This window comes from Lissotriton helveticus, chromosome 8 (assembly GCF_964261635.1).
Source record: "Lissotriton helveticus chromosome 8, aLisHel1.1, whole genome shotgun sequence".
In the NCBI taxonomy this organism is placed as follows: Eukaryota; Metazoa; Chordata; class Amphibia; order Caudata; family Salamandridae; genus Lissotriton; species Lissotriton helveticus.
Genome location: NC_136069.1, coordinates 1,541,040,868 through 1,541,062,575, shown reverse-complemented (window position 1 = coordinate 1,541,062,575; position 21,708 = coordinate 1,541,040,868). Strand labels below are relative to the sequence as shown.

The following is a 21,708-nucleotide window of genomic DNA, read 5'->3' as shown; positions in this document are numbered from 1 at the left end:
GTACCGAAAAGGCATGCCCTCAATTTATTTATCCCATTATAAGCATTTCCAACAGATCTTTGAACAATCCATACAGAGCAGTACCTATGAAGAACTCTTTAGACCTTTAAAGCGTACAAAGAGAAAGTGCTATTCACCAGCCACTTGAACGGCCCAAAGCTGCTTTGAAATTGCGTCAACAGCCACATCTTGGCTGACTAAAGCAAATTCAACAAGGGAGCTCAATGTCACAACATAGGGTGGAATACGCAAATCTAAGCAGCCCCTGATCACAGCCCTGAGGACATTGCTGTAAGTGTGCTGGAGTACAGCTGTCTACCAGGTGCTTGGCATTCTTCCAAATTTGCATGGCCTGTCTGGCCAGGGAATACAAGAGCATGACTCTTCTAGATGAGCTCTTACATGGGTCCTAAGCTCATTTGGTAAGGATTGCACTTTATCAGCAAGACTTTGTACAACAGAAATATATGAGAAACCCAAGCTCTCTTGACTAGACGAGGACGGAATAACGTCCCAGGTGAAGACGAAGAGATGCAACTTCCATCAGATGTTATCCTGATGAAGAAGATTATATCTCCAAAAGTCGTGTCAGAAGTGGGATTCGAACCCACGCCTCCAGAGGAGACTGCGGACTAAACACAGCACCTTAGACCACTCGGCCATCCTGACAGTGGAGAGCCCTAAGAAATGTATAAAAGTCACTCAGAAATTTCTGCGTCCATGCAAGCTTGAAATAATTTCAACCTTCAAACACAAGGTGCAACTTTTTGCACAGGACAATAAACACAGAAGATCACATATGAAAGCATTTCATTTCACAGGTGTACTGTTTTTATGCTTTTAGAATAACTTATACCTCTCACCAGCTATTTAGGGTTCTGTATCCTACTCACAAAATTATCTTGCCTGCGACCTCTCTCTTTATACACAAACAACTACTGCTCAGGAAGTAGGAAGGCAGAAGGTGGGGCAGTTTATGCAAATTTATGCTGTCAATGTGCCTTGCAGATTCATGCAGAATTTCTAGTTCCTTGCTGGAAACAAGAGAGCAGGCCTTGTTTCAGATCAACTGTCCCTAGCAAGGAACGTCTGAGCACATCCATTCTTTTGCTCTCTAGCCCCTGGCTTGGGACTCACCCTCACTGGCTGAGGAGTGAAGTTCTGCATACCAACGTTGAATAGAAGGTATGTTTGTGATTGGTTTGAGATGGGTGGGAGGTCAAGAGCAGGGAAAAGCAAGTCACCTTCCCTTCTAGTCTCCTCTTCTATGCCTACCTGCCGTTCACTCACTCTGTCTTTGTTTCATTCTCTCCTTCCTCAACACCCCATCTCACTCACTGGCTCTATCATTTGTGCTCTTTCCCCTTGCTCTTCATTTCATAGTGGAAACATCTCTTGAATGGATCATTAGAAAATGAGGTTACATAAAATTAAAAATCTACTTATTGGAAACCAAAAATATCACAAGACTGAATGTAAGCCATTTCTTCAATAAAAGGGATTTTTTAGGCACCCCCCAAAAAACACATAAAACACCACTAGTGCTAGAAGAATATTATATGAGCTTGAAGACAGAATTGGGCAAATTCATTTGCAGTTGAAACTGAAGTTTGGTACTTATTCAGATATTATATGCACTGTCAATTTTTAGCTGAGATTCTGAAGGAACGCAGAGACAAAATGGACTTAAAGTTTTGTCAGAAGTGGGATTCGAATCCACGCCTCCAGGAGAGGCTGCGGCCTTAACGCAGCGCCTTAGACCACTCGGCCATCCTGACCACATGTTGCTTGTCCATCTACATAGTGAGAAAGATAGTGTGAACAAAAAAAACACACATCTTAGGCCATAAGTGGCTATAGCAAGAAAAAAACTCACTGCACTTTTCCAAAAAGACAACCATATAAGCCCATGTGAGGGAAATGATCTGATTTTCTCCCTCAAGAAAAAAGAAGATTAAACACAGGTTTGTCAGAAGTGGGATTTGAACCCACGCCTCCAGAAGAGACTGCGACCTGAATGCAGCGCCTTAGACCACTCAGCCATCCTGACTTGCATTTGCAGCACCTTCCACAAGCCAGACAGCCATGCAAGTTTGGTACCGCAAAGGCATGCCCTCAATTTATTTATCCCATTATAAGCATTTCCAACAGATCTTTGAACAATCCATACAGAGCAGTACCTATGAAGAACTCTTTAGACCTTTAAAGCGTACAAAGAGAAAGTGCTATTCACCAGCCACTTGAACGGCCCAAAGCTGCTTTGAAATTGAGTCAACAGCCACATCTTGGCTGACTAAAGCAAATTCAACAAGGGAGCTCAATGTCACAACATAGGGTGGAATACGCAAATCTAAGCAGCCCCTGATCACAGCCCTGAGGACATTGCTGTAAGTGTGCTGGAGTACAGCTGTCTACCAGGTGCTTGGCATTCTTCCAAATTTGCATGGCCTGTCTGGCCAGGGAATACAAGAGCATGACTCTTCTAGATGAGCTCTTACATGGGTCCTAAGCTCATTTGGTAAGGATTGCACTTTATCAGCAAGACTTTGTACAACAGAAATATATGAGAAACCCAAGCTCTCTTGACTAGACGAGGACGGAATAACGTCCCAGGTGAAGACGAACAGATGCAACTTCCATCAGATGTTATCCTGATGAAGAAGATTATATCTCCAAAAGTCATTTCAGAAGTGGGATTCGAACCCACGTCTCCAGAGGAGACTGCAGCCTAAACACAGCGCCTTAGACCACTCGGCCATCCTGCCAGTGAAGAGCCCTAAGAAATGTATAAAAGTCACTCAGAAATTTCTGCGTCCATGCAAGCTTGAAATAATTTCAACCTTCAAACACAAGGTGCAACTTTTTGCACAGGACAATAAACACAGAAGATCACATATGAAAGCATTTCATTTCACAGGTGTACTGTTTTTATGCTTTTAGAATAACTTATACCTCTCACCAGCTATTTAGGGTTCTGTATCCTACTCACAAAATTATCTTGCCTGCGACCTCTCTCTTTATACACAAACAACTACTGCTCAGGAAGTAGGAAGGCAGAAGGTGGGGCAGTTTATGCAAATTTATGCTGTCAATGTGCCTTGCAGATTCATGCAGAATTTCTAGATCCTTGCTGGAAACAAGAGAGCAGGCCTTGTTTCAGATCAACTGTCCCTAGCAAGGAACGTCTGAGCACATCCATTCTTTTGCTCTCTAGCCCCTGGCTTGGGACTCACCCTCACTGGCTGAGGAGTGAAGTTCTGCATACCAACGTTGCATAGAAGGTATGTTTGTGATTGGTTTGAGATGGGTGGGAGGTCAAGGGCAGGGAAAAGCAAGTCACTTTCACTTCTAGTCTCCTCTTCTATGCCTACCTGCCGTTCACTCACTCTGTCTTTGTTTCTTTCTTTCCTTCCTCAACACCCCATCTCACTCACTCGCTCTATCATTTGTGCTCTTTCCCCTTGCTCTTCATTTCATAGTGGAAACATCTCTTGAATGGATCATTAGAAAATGAGGTTACATAAAATTAAAAATCTACTTATTGGAAACCAAAAATATCACAAGACTGAATGTAAGCCATTTCTTCAATAAAAGGGATTTTTTAGGCACCCCCCAAAAAACACATAAAACACCACTAGTGCTAGAAGAATATTATACGAGCTTGAAGTCAGAATTGGGCAAATTCATTTGCAGTTGAAACTGAAGTTTGGTACTTATTCAGATATTATATGCACTGCCAATTTTTAGCTGAGATTCTGAAGGAACGCAGTGACAAAATGGACTTAAAGTTTTGTCAGAAGTGGGATTTGAACCCACGCCTCCAGGAGAGACTGCGACCTTAACGCAGCACCTTAGACCACTCGGCCATCCTGACCACATGTTGCTTGTCCATCTACATAGTGAGAAAGATAGTGTGAACAAAAAAAAACACACATCTTAGGCCATAAGTGGCTATAGCAAGAAAAAAACTCACTGCACTTTTCCAAAAAGACAACCATATAAGCCCATGTGAGGGAAATGATCTGATTTTCTCCCTCAAGAAAAAAGAAGATTAAACACAGGTTTGTCAGAAGTGGGATTTGAACCCACGCCTCCAGAAGAGACTGCAACCTGAACGCAGCGCCTTAGACCACTCGGCCATCCTGACTTGCATTTGCAGCAGCTTCCACAAGCCAGACAGCCATGCAAGTTTGGTACCGAAAAGGCATGCCCTCAATTTATTTATCCCATTATAAGCATTTCCAACAGATCTTTGAACAATCCATACAGAGCAGTACCTATGAAGAACTCTTTAGACCTTTAAAGCGTACAAAGAGAAAGTGCTATTCACCAGCCTTTTGAACGGCCCAAAGCTGCTTTGAAATTGAGTCAACAGCCACATCTTGGCTGACTAAAGCAAATTCAACAAGGGAGCTCAATGTCACAACATAGGGTGGAATACGCAAATCTAAGCAGCCCCTGATCACAGCCCTGAGGACATTGCTGTAAGTGTGCTGGAGTACAGCTGTCTACCAGGTGCTTGGCATTCTTCCAAATTTGCATGGCCTGTCTGGCCAGGGAATACAAGAGCATGACTCTTCTAGATGAGCTCTTACATGGGTCCTAAGCTCATTTGGTAAGGATTGCACTTTATCAGCAAGACTTTGTACAACAGAAATATATGAGAAACCCAAGCTCTGTTGACTAGATGAGGACGGAATAACGTCCCAGGTGAAGACGAACAGATGCAATTTCCATCAGATGTTATCCTGATGAAGAAGATTATATCTCCAAAAGTCATGTCAGAAGTGGGATTCGAACCCACGCCTCCAGAGCAGACTGCAGACTAAACACAGCGCCTTAGACCACTCGGCCATCCTGACAGTGGAGAGTCCTAACAAATGTATAAAAGTCACTCAGAAATTTCTGCGTCCATGCAAGCTTGAAATAATTTCAACCTTCAAACACAAGGTGCAACTTTTTGCACAGGACAATAAACACAGAAGATCACATATGAAAGCATTTCATTTCACAGGTGTACTGTTTTTATGCTTTTAGAATAACTTATACCTCTCACCAGCTATTTAGGGTTCTGTATCCTACTCACAAAATTACCTTGCCTGCGACCTCTCTCTTTATACACAAACAACTACTGCTCAGGAAGTAGGAAGGCAGAAGGTGGGGCAGTTTATGCAAATTTATGCTGTCAATGTGCCTTGCAGATTCATGCAGAATTTCTAGTTCCTTGCTGGAAACAAGAGAGCAGGCCTTGTTTCAGATCAACTGTCCCTAGCAAGGAACGTCTGAGCACATCCATTCTTTTGCTCTCTAGCCCCTGGCTTGGGACTCACCCTCACTGGCTGAGGAGTGAAGTTCTGCATACCAACGTTGAATAGAAGGTATGTTTGTGATTGGTTTGAGATGGGTGGGAGGTCAAGAGCTGGGGAAAGCAAGTCACCTTCCCTTCTAGTCTCCTCTTCTATGCCTACCTGCCGTTCACTCACTCTGTCTTTGTTTCATTCTCTCCTTCCTCAACACCCCATCTCACTCACTGGCTCTATCATTTGTGCTCTTTCCCCTTGCTCTTCATTTCATAGTGGAAACATCTCTTGAATGGATCATTAGAAAATGAGGTTACATAAAATTAAAAATCTACTTATTGGAAACCAAAAATATCACAAGACTGAATGTAAGCCATTTCTTCAATAAAAGGGATTTTTTAGGCACCCCCCAAAAAACACATAAAACACCACTAGTGCTAGAAGAATATTATACGAGCTTGAAGACAGAATTGGGCAAATTCATTTGCAGTTGAAACTGAAGTTTGGTACTTATTCAGATATTATATGCACTGCCAATTTTTAGCTGAGATTCTGAAGGAACGCAGAGACAAAATGGACTTAAAGTTTTGTCAGAAGTGGGATTCAAACCCACGTCTCCAGGAGAGACTGCGGTCTTAATGCAGTGCCTTAGACCACTCGGCCATCCTGACCACAAGATGCTTGTTCATCTACATAGTGAGAAAGATAGTGTGAACAAAAAAAACACACATCTTAGGCCATGAGTGGCTATAGCAAGAAAAAAACTCACTGCACTTTTCCAAAAAGACAACCATATAAGCCCATGTGAGGGAAATGATCTGATTTTCTCCCTCAAGAAAAAAGAAGATTAAACACAGGTTTGTCAGAAGTGGGATTTGAACCCACGCCTCCAGAAGAGACTGCGACCTGAACGCAGCGCCTTAGACCACTCGGCCATCCTGACTTGCATTTGCAGCACCTTCCACAAGCCAGAAAGCCATGCAAGTTTGGTACCGAAAAGGCATGCCCTCAATTTATTTATCCCATTATAAGCATTTCCAACAGATCTTTGAACAATCCATACAGAGCAGTACCTATGAAGAACTCTTTAGACCTTTAAAGCGTACAAAGAGAAAGTGCTATTCACCAGCCACTTGAACGGCCCAAAGCTGCTTTGAAATTGCGTCAACAGCCACATCTTGGCTGACTAAAGCAAATTCAACAAGGGAGCTCAATGTCACAACATAGGGTGGAATACGCAAATCTAAGCAGCCCCTGATCACAGCCCTGAGGACATTGCTGTAAGTGTGCTGGAGTACAGCTGTCTACCAGGTGCTTGGCATTCTTCCAAATTTGCATGGCCTGTCTGGCCAGGGAATACAAGAGCATGACTCTTCTAGATGAGCTCTTACATGGGTCCTAAGCTCATTTGGTAAGGATTGCACTTTATCAGCAAGACTTTGTACAACAGAAATATATGAGAAACCCAAGCTCTCTTGACTAGACGAGGACGGAATAACGTCCCAGGTGAAGACGAAGAGATGCAACTTCCATCAGATGTTATCCTGATGAAGAAGATTATATCTCCAAAAGTCATGTCAGAAGTGGGATTCGAACCCACGCCTCCAGAGTAGACTGCGGACTAAACACAGCACCTTAGACCACTCGGCCATCCTGACAGTGGAGAGTCCTAAGAAATGTATAAAAGTCACTCAGAAATTTCTGCGTCCATGCAAGCTTGAAATAATTTCAACCTTCAAACACAAGGTGCAACTTTTTGCACAGGACAATAAACACAGAAGATCACATATGAAAGCATTTCATTTCACAGGTGTACTGTTTTTATGCTTTTAGAATAACTTATACCTCTCACCAGCTATTTAGGGTTCTGTATCCTACTCACAAAATTATCTTGCCTGCGACCTCTCTCTTTATACACAAACAACTACTGCTCAGGAAGTAGGAAGGCAGAAGGTGGGGCAGTTTATGCAAATTTATGCTGTCAATGTGCCTTGCAGATTCATGCAGAATTTCTAGTTCCTTGCTGGAAACAAGAGAGCAGGCCTTGTTTCAGATCAACTGTCCCTAGCAAGGAACGTCTGAGCACATCCATTCTTTTGCTCTCTAGCCCCTGGCTTGGGACTCACCCTCACTGGCTGAGGAGTGAAGTTCTGCATACCAACGTTGAATAGAAGGTATGTTTGTGATTGGTTTGAGATGGGTGGGAGGTCAAGAGCAGGGAAAAGCAAGTCACCTTCCCTTCTAGTCTCCTCCTCTATGCCTACCTGCCGTTCACTCACTCTGTCTTTGTTTCATTCTCTCCTTCCTCAACACCCCATCTCACTCACTGGCTCTATCATTTGTGCTCTTTCCCCTTGCTCTTCATTTCATAGTGAAAACATCTCTTGAATGGATCATTAGAAAATGAGGTTACATAAAATTAAAAATCTACTTATTGGAAACCAAAAATATCACAAGACTGAATGTAAGCCATTTCTTCAATAAAAGGGATTTTTTAGGCACCCCCCAAAAAACACATAAAACACCACTAGTGCTAGAAGAATATTATATGAGCTTGAAGACAGAATTGGGCAAATTCATTTGCAGTTGAAACTGAAGTTTGGTACTTATTCAGATATTATATGCACTGTCAATTTTTAGCTGAGATTCTGAAGGAACGCAGAGACAAAATGGACTTAAAGTTTTGTCAGAAGTGGGATTCGAATCCACGCCTCCAGGAGAGGCTGCGGCCTTAACGCAGCGCCTTAGACCACTCGGCCATCCTGACCACATGTTGCTTGTCCATCTACATAGTGAGAAAGATAGTGTGAACAAAAAAAACACACATCTTAGGCCATAAGTGGCTATAGCAAGAAAAAAACTCACTGCACTTTTCCAAAAAGACAACCATATAAGCCCATGTGAGGGAAATGATCTGATTTTCTCCCTCAAGAAAAAAGAAGATTAAACACAGGTTTGTCAGAAGTGGGATTTGAACCCACGCCTCCAGAAGAGACTGCGACCTGAACGCAGCGCCTTAGACCACTCAGCCATCCTGACTTGCATTTGCAGCACCTTCCACAAGCCAGACAGCCATGCAAGTTTGGTACCTCAAAGGCATGCCCTCAATTTATTTATCCCATTATAAGCATTTCCAACAGATCTTTGAACAATCCATACAGAGCAGTACCTATGAAGAACTCTTTAGACCTTTAAAGCGTACAAAGAGAAAGTGCTATTCACCAGCCACTTGAACGGCCCAAAGCTGCTTTGAAATTGAGTCAACAGCCACATCTTGGCTGACTAAAGCAAATTCAACAAGGGAGCTCAATGTCACAACATAGGGTGGAATACGCAAATCTAAGCAGCCCCTGATCACAGCCCTGAGGACATTGCTGTAAGTGTGCTGGAGTACAGCTGTCTACCAGGTGCTTGGCATTCTTCCAAATTTGCATGGCCTGTCTGGCCAGGGAATACAAGAGCATGACTCTTCTAGATGAGCTCTTACATGGGTCCTAAGCTCATTTGGTAAGGATTGCACTTTATCAGCAAGACTTTGTACAACAGAAATATATGAGAAACCCAAGCTCTCTTGACTAGACGAGGACGGAATAACGTCCCAGGTGAAGACGAACAGATGCAACTTCCATCAGATGTTATCCTGATGAAGAAGATTATATCTCCAAAAGTCATTTCAGAAGTGGGATTCGAACCCACGTCTCCAGAGGAGACTGCAGCCTAAACACAGCGCCTTAGACCACTCGGCCATCCTGCCAGTGAAGAGTCCTAAGAAATGTATAAAAGTCACTCAGAAATTTCTGCGTCCATGCAAGCTTGAAATAATTTCAACCTTCAAACACAAGGTGCAACTTTTTGCACAGGACAATAAACACAGAAGATCACATATGAAAGCATTTAATTTCACAGGTGTACTGTTTTTATGCTTTTAGAATAACTTATACCTCTCACCAGCTATTTAGGGTTCTGTATCCTACTCACAAAATTATCTTGCCTGCGACCTCTCTCTTTATACACAAACAACTACTGCTCAGGAAGTAGGAAGGCAGAAGGTGGGGCAGTTTATGCAAATTTATGCTGTCAATGTGCCTTGCAGATTCATGCAGAATTTCTAGATCCTTGCTGGAAACAAGAGAGCAGGCCTTGTTTCAGATCAACTGTCCCTAGCAAGGAACGTCTGAGCACATCCATTCTTTTGCTCTCTAGCCCCTGGCTTGGGAGTCACCCTCACTGGCTGAGGAGTGAAGTTCTGCATACCAACGTTGCATAGAAGGTATGTTGGTGATTGGTTTGAGATGGGTGGGAGGTCAAGGGCAGGGAAAAGCAAGTCACTTTCACTTCTAGTCTCCTCTTCTATGCCTACCTGCCGTTCACTCACTCTGTCTTTGTTTCATTCTTTCCTTCCTCAACACCCCATCTCACTCACTCGCTCTATCATTTGTGCTCTTTCCCCTTGCTCTTCATTTCATAGTGGAAACATCTCTTGAATGGATCATTAGAAAATGAGGTTACATAAAATTAAAAATCTACTTATTGGAAACCAAAAATATCACAAGACTGAATGTAAGCCATTTCTTCAATAAAAGAGATTTTTTAGGCACCCCCCAAAAAACACATAAAACACCACTAGTGCTAGAAGAATATTATACGAGCTTGAAGACAGAATTGGGCAAATTCATTTGCAGTTGAAACTGAAGTTTGGTACTTATTCAGATATTATATGCACTGCCAATTTTTAGCTGAGATTCTGAAGGAACGCAGTGACAAAATGGACTTAAAGTTTTGTCAGAAGTGGGATTTGAACCCACGCCTCCAGGAGAGACTGCGACCTTAACGCAGCGCCTTAGACCACTCGGCCATCCTGACCACATGTTGCTTGTCCATCTACATAGTGAGAAAGATAGTGTGAACAAAAAAAAACACACATCTTAGGCCATAAGTGGCTATAGCAAGAAAAAAACTCACTGCACTTTTCCAAAAAGACAACCATATAAGCCCATGTGAGGGAAATGATCTGATTTTCTCCCTCAAGAAAAAAGAAGATTAAACACAGGTTTGTCAGAAGTGGGATTTGAACCCACGCCTCCAGAAGAGACTGCAACCTGAACGCAGCGCCTTAGACCACTCGCCCATCCTGACTTGCATTTGCAGCAACTTCCACAAGCCAGACAGCCATGCAAGTTTGGTACCGAAAAGGCATGCCCTCAATTTATTTATCCCATTATAAGCATTTCCAACAGATCTTTGAACAATCCATACAGAGCAGTACCTATGAAGAACTCTTTAGACCTTTAAAGCGTACAAAGAGAAAGTGCTATTCACCAGCCTTTTGAACGGCCCAAAGCTGCTTTGAAATTGAGTCAACAGCCACATCTTGGCTGACTAAAGCAAATTCAACAAGGGAGCTCAATGTCACAACATAGGGTGGAATACGCAAATCTAAGCAGCCCCTGATCACAGCCCTGAGGACATTGCTGTAAGTGTGCTGGAGTACAGCTGTCTACCAGGTGCTTGGCATTCTTCCAAATTTGCATGGCCTGTCTGGCCAGGGAATACAAGAGCATGACTCTTCTAGATGAGCTCTTACATGGGTCCTAAGCTCATTTGGTAAGGATTGCACTTTATCAGCAAGACTTTGTACAACAGAAATATATGAGAAACCCAAGCTCTGTTGACTAGACGAGGACGGAATAACGTCCCAGGTGAAGACGAACAGATGCAATTTCCATCAGATGTTATCCTGATGAAGAAGATTATATCTCCAAAAGTCATGTCAGAAGTGGGATTCGAACCCACGCCTCCAGAGCAGACTGCAGACTAAACACAGCGCCTTAGACCACTCGGCCATCCTGACAGTGGAGAGTCCTAAGAAATGTATAAAAGTCACTCAGAAATTTCTGCGTCCATGCAAGCTTGAAATAATTTCAACCTTCAAACACAAGGTGCAACTTTTTGCACAGGACAATAAACACAGAAGATCACATATGAAAGCATTTCATTTCACAGGTGTACTGTTTTTATGCTTTTAGAATAACTTATACCTCTCACCAGCTATTTAGGGTTCTGTATCCTACTCACAAAATTACCTTGCCTGCGACCTCTCTCTTTATACACAAACAACTACTGCTCAGGAAGTAGGAAGGCAGAAGGTGGGGCAGTTTATGCAAATTTATGCTGTCAATGTGCCTTGCAGATTCATGCAGAATTTCTAGTTCCTTGCTGGAAACAAGAGAGCAGGCCTTGTTTCAGATCAACTGTCCCTAGCAAGGAACGTCTGAGCACATCCATTCTTTTGCTCTCTAGCCCCTGGCTTGGGACTCACCCTCACTGGCTGAGGAGTGAAGTTCTGCATACCAACGTTGAATAGAAGGTATGTTTGTGATTGGTTTGAGATGGGTGGGAGGTCAAGAGCTGGGGAAAGCAAGTCACCTTCCCTTCTAGTCTCCTCTTCTATGCCTACCTGCCGTTCACTCACTCTGTCTTTGTTTCATTCTCTCCTTCCTCAACACCCCATCTCACTCACTGGCTCTATCATTTGTGCTCTTTCCCCTTGCTCTTCATTTCATAGTGGAAACATCTCTTGAATGGATCATTAGAAAATGAGGTTACATAAAATTAAAAATCTACTTATTGGAAACCAAAAATATCACAAGACTGAATGTAAGCCATTTCTTCAATAAAAGGGATTTTTTAGGCACCCCCCAAAAAACACATAAAACACCACTAGTGCTAGAAGAATATTATACGAGCTTGAAGACAGAATTGGGCAAATTCATTTGCAGTTGAAACTGAAGTTTGGTACTTATTCAGATATTATATGCACTGCCAATTTTTAGCTGAGATTCTGAAGGAACGCAGAGACAAAATGGACTTAAAGTTTTGTCAGAAGTGGGATTCAAACCCACGCCTCCAGGAGAGACTGCGGCCTTAATGCAGTGCCTTAGACCACTCGGCCATCCTGACCACAAGATGCTTGTTCATCTACATAGTGAGAAAGATAGTGTGAACAAAAAACAACACACATCTTAGGCCATGAGTGGCTATAGCAAGAAAAAAACTCACTGCACTTTTCCAAAAAGACAACCATATAAGCCCATGTGAGGGAAATGATCTGATTTTCTCCCTCAAGAAAAAAGAAGATTAAACACAGGTTTGTCAGAAGTGGGATTTGAACCCACGCCTCCAGAAGAGACTGCGACCTGAACGCAGCGCCTTAGACCACTCGGCCATCCTGACTTGCATTTGCAGCACCTTCCACAAGCCAGAAAGCCATGCAAGTTTGGTACCGAAAAGGCATGCCCTCAATTTATTTATCCCATTATAAGCATTTCCAACAGATCTTTGAACAATCCATACAGAGCAGTACCTATGAAGAACTCTTTAGACCTTTAAAGCGTACAAAGAGAAAGTGCTATTCACCAGCCACTTGAACGGCCCAAAGCTGCTTTGAAATTGCGTCAACAGCCACATCTTGGCTGACTAAAGCAAATTCAACAAGGGAGCTCAATGTCACAACATAGGGTGGAATACGCAAATCTAAGCAGCCCCTGATCACAGCCCTGAGGACATTGCTGTAAGTGTGCTGGAGTACAGCTGTCTACCAGGTGCTTGGCATTCTTCCAAATTTGCATGGCCTGTCTGGCCAGGGAATACAAGAGCATGACTCTTCTAGATGAGCTCTTACATGGGTCCTAAGCTCATTTGGTAAGGATTGCACTTTATCAGCAAGACTTTGTACAACAGAAATATATGAGAAACCCAAGCTCTCTTGACTAGACGAGGACGGAATAACGTCCCAGGTGAAGACAAAGAGATGCAACTTCCATCAGATGTTATCCTGATGAAGAAGATTATATCTCCAAAAGTCATGTCAGAAGCGGGATTCGAAACCACGCCTCCAGAGGAGACTGCGGCCTATACACAGCGCTTTAGACCACTCGGCCATCCTGACAGTGGAGAGTCCTAAGAAATGTATAAAAGTCACTCAGAAATTTCTGCGTCCATGCAAGCTTGAAATAATTTCAACCTTCAAACACAAGGTGCAACTTTTTGCACAGGACAATAAACACAGAAGATCACATATGAAAGCATTTCATTTCACAGGTGTACTGTTTTTATGCTTTTAGAATAACTTATATCTCTCACCAGCTATTTAGGGTTCTGTATCCTACTCACAAAATTACCTTGCCTGCGACCTCTCTCTTTATACACAAACAACTACTGCTCAGGAAGTAGGAAGGCAGAAGGTGGGGCAGTTTATGCAAATTTATGCTGTCAATGTGCCTTGCAGATTCATGCAGAATTTCTAGTTCCTTGCTGGAAACAAGAGAGCAGGCCTTGTTTCAGATCAACTGTCCCTAGCAAGGAACGTCTGAGCACATCCATTCTTTTGCTCTCTAGCCCCTGGCTTGGGACTCACCCTCACTGGCTGAGGAGTGAAGTTCTGCATACCAACGTTGAATAGAAGGTATGTTTGTGATTGGTTTGAGATGGGTGGGAGGTCAAGAGCAGGGAAAAGCAAGTCACCTTCCCTTCTAGTCTCCTCTTCTATGCCTACCTGCCGTTCACTCACTCTGTCTTTGTTTCATTCTCTCCTTCCTCAACACCCCATCTCACTCACTGGCTCTATCATTTGTGCTCTTTCCCCTTGCTCTTCATTTCATAGTGGAAACATCTCTTGAATGGATCATTAGAAAATGAGGTTACATAAAATTAAAAATCTACTTATTGGAAACCAAAAATATCACAAGACTGAATGTAAGCCATTTCTTCAATAAAAGGGATTTTTTAGGCACCCCCCAAAAAACACATAAAACACCACTAGTGCTAGAAGAATATTATACGAGCTTGAAGACAGAATTGGGCAAATTCATTTGCAGTTGAAACTGAAGTTTGGTACTTATTCAGATATTATATGCACTGCCAATTTTTAGCTGAGATTCTGAAGGAACGCAGAGACAAAATGGACTTAAAGTTTTGTCAGAAGTGGGATTCGAACCCACGCCTCCAGGAGAGACTGTGGCCTTAATGCAGTGCCTTATACCACTCGGCCATCCTGACCACAAGTTGCTTGTTCATCTACATAGTGAGAAAGATAGTGTGAACAAAAAAAACACACATCTTAGGCCATGAGTGGCTATAGCAAGAAAAAAACTCACTGCCCTTTTCCAAAAAGACAACCATATAAGCCCATGTGAGGGAAATGATCTGATTTTCTCCCTCAAGAAAAAAGAAGATTAAACACAGGTTTGTCAGAAGTGGGATTTGAACCCACGTCTCCTGAAGAGACTGCGACCTGAACGCAGCGCCTTAGACCACTCGGCCATCCTGACTTGCTTTTTCAGTACCTTCCACAAGCCAGACTGCCATGCAAGTTTGGTACCGAAAAGGCATGCCCTCAATTTATTTATCCCATTATAAGCATTTCCAACAGATCTTTGAACAATCCATACAGAGCAGTACCTATGAAGAACTCTTTAGACCTTTAATGAGTACAAAGAGAAAGTGCTATTCACCAGCCACTTGAACGGCCCAAAGCTGCTTTGAAATTGAGTCAACAGCCACATCTTGGCTGACTAAAGCAAATTCAACAAGGGAGCTCAATGTCACAACATAGGGTGGAATACACAAATCTAAGCAGCCCCTGATCACAGCCCTGAGGACATTGCTGTAAGTGTGCTGGAGTACAGCTGTCTACCAGGTGCTTGGTATTCTTCCAAATTTGCATGGCCTGTCTGGCCAGGGAATACAAGAGCATGACTTTTCTAGATGAGCTCTTACATGGGTCCTAAGCTCATTTGGTAAGGATTGCACTTTATCAGCAAGACTTTGTAAAACAGAAATATATGAGAAACCCAAGCTCTCTTGACTAGACGAGGACGGAATAACGTCCCAGGTGAAGACGAACAGATGCAACTTCCATCAGATGTTATCCTGATGAAGAAGATTATATCTCCAAAAGTCATTTCAGAAGTGGGATTCGAACCCACGCCTCCAGAGGAGACTGCAGCCTAAACACAGCGCCTTAGACCACTCGGCCATCCTGACAGTGAAGAGTCCTAAGAAATGTATAAAAGTCACTTAGAAATTTCTGCGTCCATGCAAGCTTGAAATAATTTCAACCTTCAAACACAAGGTGCAACTTTTTGCACAGGACAATAAACACAGAAGATCACATATGAAAGCATTTCATTTCACAGGTGTACTGTTTTTATGCTTTTAGAATAACTTATACCTCTCACCAGCTATTTAGGGTTCTGTATCCTACTCACAAAATTACCTTGCCTGCGACCTCTCTCTTTATACACAAACAACTACTGCTCAGGAAGTAGGAAGGCAGAAGGTGGGGCAGTTTATGCAAATTTATGCTGTCAATGTGCCTTGCAGATTCATGCAGAATTTCTAGTTCCTTGCTGGAAACAAGAGAGCAGGCCTTGTTTCAGATCAACTGTCCCTAGCAAGGAACGTCTGAGCACATCCATTCTTTTGCTCTCTAGCCCCTGGCTTGGGACTCACCCTCACTGGCTGAGGAGTGAAGTTCTGCACACCAACGTTGCATAGAAGGTATGTTTGTGATTGGTTTGAGATGGGTGGGAGGTCAAGAGCAGGGAAAAGCAAGTCACCTTCACTTCTAGTCTCCTCTTCTATGCCTACCTGCCGTTCACTCACTCTGTCTTTGTTTCATTCTCTCCTTCCTCAACACCCCATCTCACTCACTGGCTCTATCATTTGTGCTCTTTCCCCTTGCTCTTCATTTCATAGTGGAAACATCTCTTGAATGGATCATTAGAAAATGAGGTTACATAAAATTAAAAATCTACTTTTTGGAAACCAAAAATATCACAAGACTGAATGTAAGCCATTTCTTCAATAAAAGGGATTTTTTAGGCACCCCCCAAAAAACACATAAAACACCACTAGTGCTAGAAGAATATTATACGAGCTTGAAGACAGAATTGGGCAAATTCATTTGCAGTTGAAACTGAAGTTTGGTACTTATTCAGATATTATATGCACTGTCAATTTTTAGCTGAGATTCTGAAGGAACGCAGAGACAAAATGGACTTAAAGTTTTGTCAGAAGTGGGATTCGAACCCATGCCTCCAGGAGAGACTGCGGCCTTAACGCAGCGCCTTAGACCACTCGGCCATCCTGACCACATGTTGCTTGTCCATCTACATAGTGAGAAAGATAGTGTGAACAAAAAAAACACACATCTTAGGCCATAAGTGGCTATAGCAAGAAAAAAACTCACTGCACTTTTCCAAAAAGACAACCATATAAGCCCATGTGAGGAAAATGATCTGATTTTCTCCCTCAAGAAAAAAGAAGATTAAACACAGGTTTGTCAGAAGTGGGATTTGAACCCACGCCTCCAGAAGAGACTGCGACCTGAACGCAGCGCCTTAGACCACTCGGCCATCCTGACTTGCATTTTCAGTACCTTCCACAAGCCAGACCGCCATGCAAGTTTGGTACCGAAAAGGCATGCCCTCAATTTATTTATCCCATTATAAGCATTTCCAACAGATCTTTGAACAATCCATACAGAGCAGTACCTATGAAGAACTCTTTAGACCTTTAATGAGTACAAAGAGAAAGTGCTATTCACCAGCCACTTGAACGGCCCAAAGCTGCTTTGAAATTGAGTCAACAGCCACATCTTGGCTGACTAAAGCAAATTCAACAAGGGAGCTCAATGTCACAACATAGGGTGGAATACACAAATCTAAGCAGCCCCTGATCACAGCCCTGAGGACATTGCTGTAAGTGTGCTGGAGTACAGCTGTCTACCAGGTGCTTGGCATTCTTCCAAATTTGCATGGCCTGTCTGGCCAGGGAATACAAGAGCATGACTCTTCTAGATGAGCTCTTACATGGGTCCTAAGCTCATTTGGTAAGGATTGCACTTTATCAGCAAGACTTTGTAAAACAGAAATATATGAGAAAACCAAGCTCTCTTGACTAGACGAGGACGGAATAACGTCCCAGGTGAAGACGAAGAGATGCAACTTCCATCAGATGTTATCCTGATGAAGAAGATTATATCTCCAAAAGTGGGATTCGAACCCACACCTCCAGAGGAGACTGCAGCCTAAACACAGCGCCTTAGACCACTCGGCCATCCTGACAGTGAAGAGTCCTAAGAAATGTATAAAATCACTTAGAAATTTCTGCGTCCATGCAAGCTTGAAATAATTTCAACCTTCAAACACAAGGTGCAACTTTTTGCACAGGACAATAAACACAGAAGATCACATATGAAAGCATTTCATTTCACAGGTGTACTGTTTTTATGCTTTTAGAATAACTTATACCTCTCACCAGCTATTTAGGGTTCTGTATCCTACTCACAAAATTATCTTGCCTGCGACCTCTCTCTTTATACACAAACAACTATTGCTCAGGAAGTAGGAAGGCAGAAGGTGGGGCAGTTTATGGAAATTTATGCTGTCAATGTGCCTTGCAGATTCATGCAGAATTTCTAGATCCTTGCTGGAAACAAGAGAGCAGGCCTTGTTTCAGATCAACTGTCCCTAGCAAGGAACGTCTGAGCACATCCATTCTTTTGCTCTCTAGCCCCTGGCTTGGGACTCACCCTCACTGGCTGAGGAGTGAAGTTCTGCATACCAACGTTGCATAGAAGGTATGTTTGTGATTGGTTTGAGATGGGTGGGAGGTCAAGAGCAGGGAAAAGCAAGTCACCTTCACTTCTAGTCTCCTCTTCTATGCCTACCTGCCGTTCACTCACTCTGTCTTTGTTTCATTCTCTCCTTCCTCAACACCCCATCTCACTCACTGGCTCTATCATTTGTGCTCTTTCCCCTTGCTCTTCATTTCATAGTGGAAACATCTCTTGAATGGATCATTAGAAAATGAGGTTACATAAAATTAAAAATCTACTTATTGGAAACCAAAAATATCACAAGACTGAATGTAAGCCATTTCTTCAATAAAAGGGATTTTTTAGGCACCCCCCAAAAAACACATAAAACACCACTAGTGCTAGAAGAATATTATACGAGCTTGAAGACAGAATTGGGCAAATTCATTTGCAGTTGAAACTGAAGTTTGGTACTTATTCAGATATTATATGCACTGCCAATTTTTAGCTGAGATTCTGAAGGAACGCAGTGACAAAATGGACTTAAAGTTTTGTCAGAAGTGGGATTCGAACCCACACCTCCAGGAGAGACTGCGGCCTTAACGCAGCGCCTTAGACCACTCAGCCATCCTGACCACATGTTGCTTGTCCATCTACATAGTGAGAAAGATAGTGTGAACAAAAAAAAACACACATCTTAGGCCATAAGTGGCTATAGCAAGAAAAAAACTCACTGCACTTTTCCAAAAAGACAACCATATAAGCCCATGTGAGGGAAATGATCTGATTTTCTCCCTCAAGAAAAAAGAAGATTAAACACAGGTTTGTCAGAAGTGGGATTTGAACCCACTCCTCCAGAAGAGACTGCAACCTGAATGCAGCGCCTTAGACCACTCGGCCATCCTGACTTGCATTTGCAGCAGCTTCCACAAGCCAGACAGCCATGCAAGTTTGGTACCGAAAAGGCATGCCCTCAATTTATTTATCCCATTATAAGCATTTCCAACAGATCTTTGAACAATCCATACAGAGCAGTACCTATGAAGAACTCTTTAGACCTTTAAAGCGTACAAAGAGAAAGTGCTATTCACCAGCCACTTGAACGGCCCAAAGCTGCTTTGAAATTGAGTCAACAGCCACATCTTGGCTGACTAAAGCAAATTCAACAAGGGAGCTCAATGTCACAACATAGGGTGAAATACGCAAATCTAAGCAGCCCCTGATCACAGCCCTGAGGACATTGCTGTAAGTGTGCTGGAGTACAGCTGTCTACCAGGTGCTTGGCATTCTTCCAAATTTGCATGGCCTGTCTGGCCAGGGAATACAAGAGCATGACTCTTCTAGATGAGCTCTTACATGGGTCCTAAGCTCATTTGGTAAGGATTGCACTTTATCAGCAAGACTTTGTACAACAGAAATATATGAGAAACCCAAGCTCTCTTGACTAGACGAGGACGGAATAACGTCCCAGGTGAAGACGAAGAGATGCAACTTCCATCAGATGTTATCCTGATGAAGAAGATTATATCTCCAAAAGTCATGTCAGAAGTGGGATTCGAACCCACTCCTCCAGAGGAGACTGCGGACTAAACACAGCGCCTTAGACCACTCGGCCATCCTAACAGTGGAGAGTCCTAAGAAATGTATAAAAGTCACTCAGAAATTTCTGCGTCCATGCAAGCTTGAAATAATTTCAACCTTCAAACACAAGGTGCAACTTTTTGCACAGGACAATAAACACAGAAGATCACATATGAAAGCATTTCATTTCACAGGTGTACTGTTTTTATGCTTTTAGAATAACTTATACCTCTCACCAGCTATTTAGGGTTCTGTATCCTACTCACAAAATTACCTTGCCTGCGACCTCTCTCTTTATACACAAACAACTACTGCTCAGGAAGTAGGAAGGCAGAAGGTGGGGCAGTTTATGCAAATTTATGCTGTCAATGTGCCTTGCAGATTCATGCAGAATTTCTAGTTCCTTGCTGGAAACAAGAGAGCAGGCCTTGTTTCAGATCAACTGTCCCTAGCAAGGAACGTCTGAGCACATCCATTCTTTTGCTCTCTAGCCCCTGGCTTGGGACTCACCCTCACTGGCTGAGGAGTGAAGTTCTGCATACCAACGTTGAATAGAAGGTATGTTTGTGATTGGTTTGAGATGGGTGGGAGGTCAAGAGCAGGGAAAAGCAAGTCACCTTCCCTTCTAGTCTCCTCTTCTATGCCTACCTGCCGTTCACTCACTCTGTCTTCGTTTCATTCTCTCCTTCCTCAACACCCCATCTCACTCACTGGCTCTATCATTTGTGCTCTTTCCCCTTGCTCTTCATTTCATAGTGGAAACATCTCTTGAATGGATCATTAGAAAATGAGGTTACATAAAATTAAAAATCTACTTATTGGAAACCAAAAATATCACAAGACTGAATGTAAGCCATTTCTTCAATAAAAGGGATTTTTTAGGCACCCCCCAAAAAACACATAAAACACCACTAGTGCTAGAAGAATATTATACGAGCTTGAAGACAGAATTGGGCAAATTCATTTGCAGTTGAAACTGAAGTTTGGTACTTATTCAGATATTATATGCACTGCCAATTTTTAGCTGAGATTCTGAAGGAACGCAGTGACAAAATGGACTTAAAGTTTTGTCAGAAGTGGGATTCGAACCCACGCCTCCAGGAGAGACTGTGGCCTTAACGCAGCGCCTTAGACCACTCGGCCATCCTGACCACATGTTGCTTGTCCATCTACATAGTGAGAAAGATAGTGTGAACAAAAAAAACACACATCTTAGGCCATAAGTGGCTATAGCAAGAAAGAAACTCACTGCACTTTTCCAAAAAGACAACCAAATAAGCCCATGTGAGGAAAATGATCTGATTTTCTCCCTCAAGAAAAAAGAAGATTAAACACAGGGTTGTCAGAAGTGGGATTTGAACCCACGCCTCCAGAAGAGACTGCGACCTGAACGCAGCGCCTTAGACCACTCGGCCATCCTGACTTGCATTTGCAGCACCTTCCACAAGCCAGAAAGCCATGCAAGTTTGGTACCGAAAAGGCATGCCCTCAATTTATTTATCCCATTATAAGCATTTCCAACAGATCTTTGAACAATCCATACAGAGCAGTACCTATGAAGAACTCTTTAGACCTTTAAAGCGTACAAAGAGAAAGTGCTATTCACCAGCCACTTGAACGGCCCAAAGCTGCTTTGAAATTGCGTCAACAGCCACATCTTGGCTGACTAAAGCAAATTCAACAAGGGAGCTCAATGTCACAACATAGGGTGGAATACGCAAATCTAAGCAGCCCCTGATCACAGCCCTGAGGACATTGCTGTAAGTGTGCTGGAGTACAGCTGTCTACCAGGTGCTTGGCATTCTTCCAAATTTGCATGGCCTGTCTGGCCAGGGAATACAAGAGCATGACTCTTCTAGATGAGCTCTTACATGGGTCCTAAGCTCATTTGGTAAGGATTGCACTTTATCAGCAAGACTTTGTACAACAGAAATATATGAGAAACCCAAGCTCTCTTGACTAGACGAGGACGGAATAACGTCCCAGGTGAAGACGAAGAGATGCAACTTCCATCAGATGTTATCCTGATGAAGAAGATTATATCTCCAAAAGTCATTTCAGAAGTGGGATTCGAACCCACGCCTCCAGAGGAGACTGCAGCCTAAACACAGCGCCTTAGACCACTCGGCCATCCTGACAGTGAAGAGTCCTAAGAAATGTATAAAAGTCACTTAGAAATTTCTGCGTCCATGCAAGCTTGAAATAATTTCAACCTTCAAACACAAG

The 21,708-nt window shown here is 42.9% G+C and overlaps 21 non-coding genes across 21 annotated transcripts; all 21 read right to left on the bottom strand.

The window, feature by feature from the left end:
- Nucleotides 1–586: 586 nt before the first annotated feature.
- On the bottom strand, nucleotides 587–669 carry TRNAL-UAG (transfer RNA leucine (anticodon UAG)). Its single transcript has one exon. It is a non-coding gene; the product is annotated as a tRNA-Leu (tRNA).
- Nucleotides 670–1,695: 1,026 nt separating this feature from the next.
- TRNAL-AAG (transfer RNA leucine (anticodon AAG)) lies at nucleotides 1,696–1,778 on the bottom strand. Its single transcript has one exon. It is a non-coding gene; the product is annotated as a tRNA-Leu (tRNA).
- Nucleotides 1,779–3,791: 2,013 nt separating this feature from the next.
- TRNAL-AAG (transfer RNA leucine (anticodon AAG)) lies at nucleotides 3,792–3,874 on the bottom strand. Its single transcript has one exon. It is a non-coding gene; the product is annotated as a tRNA-Leu (tRNA).
- Nucleotides 3,875–4,064: 190 nt separating this feature from the next.
- TRNAL-CAG (transfer RNA leucine (anticodon CAG)) lies at nucleotides 4,065–4,147 on the bottom strand. Its single transcript has one exon. It is a non-coding gene; the product is annotated as a tRNA-Leu (tRNA).
- Nucleotides 4,148–4,779: 632 nt separating this feature from the next.
- On the bottom strand, nucleotides 4,780–4,862 carry TRNAL-UAG (transfer RNA leucine (anticodon UAG)). Its single transcript has one exon. It is a non-coding gene; the product is annotated as a tRNA-Leu (tRNA).
- Nucleotides 4,863–6,160: 1,298 nt separating this feature from the next.
- TRNAL-CAG (transfer RNA leucine (anticodon CAG)) lies at nucleotides 6,161–6,243 on the bottom strand. Its single transcript has one exon. It is a non-coding gene; the product is annotated as a tRNA-Leu (tRNA).
- Nucleotides 6,244–7,984: 1,741 nt separating this feature from the next.
- TRNAL-AAG (transfer RNA leucine (anticodon AAG)) lies at nucleotides 7,985–8,067 on the bottom strand. Its single transcript has one exon. It is a non-coding gene; the product is annotated as a tRNA-Leu (tRNA).
- Nucleotides 8,068–8,256: 189 nt separating this feature from the next.
- TRNAL-CAG (transfer RNA leucine (anticodon CAG)) lies at nucleotides 8,257–8,339 on the bottom strand. The gene has a single exon. It is a non-coding gene; the product is annotated as a tRNA-Leu (tRNA).
- Nucleotides 8,340–10,080: 1,741 nt separating this feature from the next.
- Nucleotides 10,081–10,163, bottom strand: TRNAL-AAG (transfer RNA leucine (anticodon AAG)). The gene has a single exon. It is a non-coding gene; the product is annotated as a tRNA-Leu (tRNA).
- Nucleotides 10,164–11,068: 905 nt separating this feature from the next.
- On the bottom strand, nucleotides 11,069–11,151 carry TRNAL-UAG (transfer RNA leucine (anticodon UAG)). Its single transcript has one exon. It is a non-coding gene; the product is annotated as a tRNA-Leu (tRNA).
- Nucleotides 11,152–12,450: 1,299 nt separating this feature from the next.
- On the bottom strand, nucleotides 12,451–12,533 carry TRNAL-CAG (transfer RNA leucine (anticodon CAG)). The gene has a single exon. It is a non-coding gene; the product is annotated as a tRNA-Leu (tRNA).
- Nucleotides 12,534–14,546: 2,013 nt separating this feature from the next.
- On the bottom strand, nucleotides 14,547–14,629 carry TRNAL-CAG (transfer RNA leucine (anticodon CAG)). Its single transcript has one exon. It is a non-coding gene; the product is annotated as a tRNA-Leu (tRNA).
- Nucleotides 14,630–15,261: 632 nt separating this feature from the next.
- On the bottom strand, nucleotides 15,262–15,344 carry TRNAL-UAG (transfer RNA leucine (anticodon UAG)). The gene has a single exon. It is a non-coding gene; the product is annotated as a tRNA-Leu (tRNA).
- Nucleotides 15,345–16,370: 1,026 nt separating this feature from the next.
- On the bottom strand, nucleotides 16,371–16,453 carry TRNAL-AAG (transfer RNA leucine (anticodon AAG)). Its single transcript has one exon. It is a non-coding gene; the product is annotated as a tRNA-Leu (tRNA).
- A 189-nt stretch (nucleotides 16,454–16,642) lies between these two features.
- TRNAL-CAG (transfer RNA leucine (anticodon CAG)) lies at nucleotides 16,643–16,725 on the bottom strand. The gene has a single exon. It is a non-coding gene; the product is annotated as a tRNA-Leu (tRNA).
- Nucleotides 16,726–18,453: 1,728 nt separating this feature from the next.
- Nucleotides 18,454–18,536, bottom strand: TRNAL-AAG (transfer RNA leucine (anticodon AAG)). The gene has a single exon. It is a non-coding gene; the product is annotated as a tRNA-Leu (tRNA).
- Nucleotides 18,537–18,726: 190 nt separating this feature from the next.
- TRNAL-CAG (transfer RNA leucine (anticodon CAG)) lies at nucleotides 18,727–18,809 on the bottom strand. The gene has a single exon. It is a non-coding gene; the product is annotated as a tRNA-Leu (tRNA).
- A 632-nt stretch (nucleotides 18,810–19,441) lies between these two features.
- On the bottom strand, nucleotides 19,442–19,524 carry TRNAL-UAG (transfer RNA leucine (anticodon UAG)). The gene has a single exon. It is a non-coding gene; the product is annotated as a tRNA-Leu (tRNA).
- A 1,026-nt stretch (nucleotides 19,525–20,550) lies between these two features.
- On the bottom strand, nucleotides 20,551–20,633 carry TRNAL-AAG (transfer RNA leucine (anticodon AAG)). Its single transcript has one exon. It is a non-coding gene; the product is annotated as a tRNA-Leu (tRNA).
- A 189-nt stretch (nucleotides 20,634–20,822) lies between these two features.
- TRNAL-CAG (transfer RNA leucine (anticodon CAG)) lies at nucleotides 20,823–20,905 on the bottom strand. Its single transcript has one exon. It is a non-coding gene; the product is annotated as a tRNA-Leu (tRNA).
- A 632-nt stretch (nucleotides 20,906–21,537) lies between these two features.
- On the bottom strand, nucleotides 21,538–21,620 carry TRNAL-UAG (transfer RNA leucine (anticodon UAG)). The gene has a single exon. It is a non-coding gene; the product is annotated as a tRNA-Leu (tRNA).
- Nucleotides 21,621–21,708: the final 88 nt, after the last annotated feature.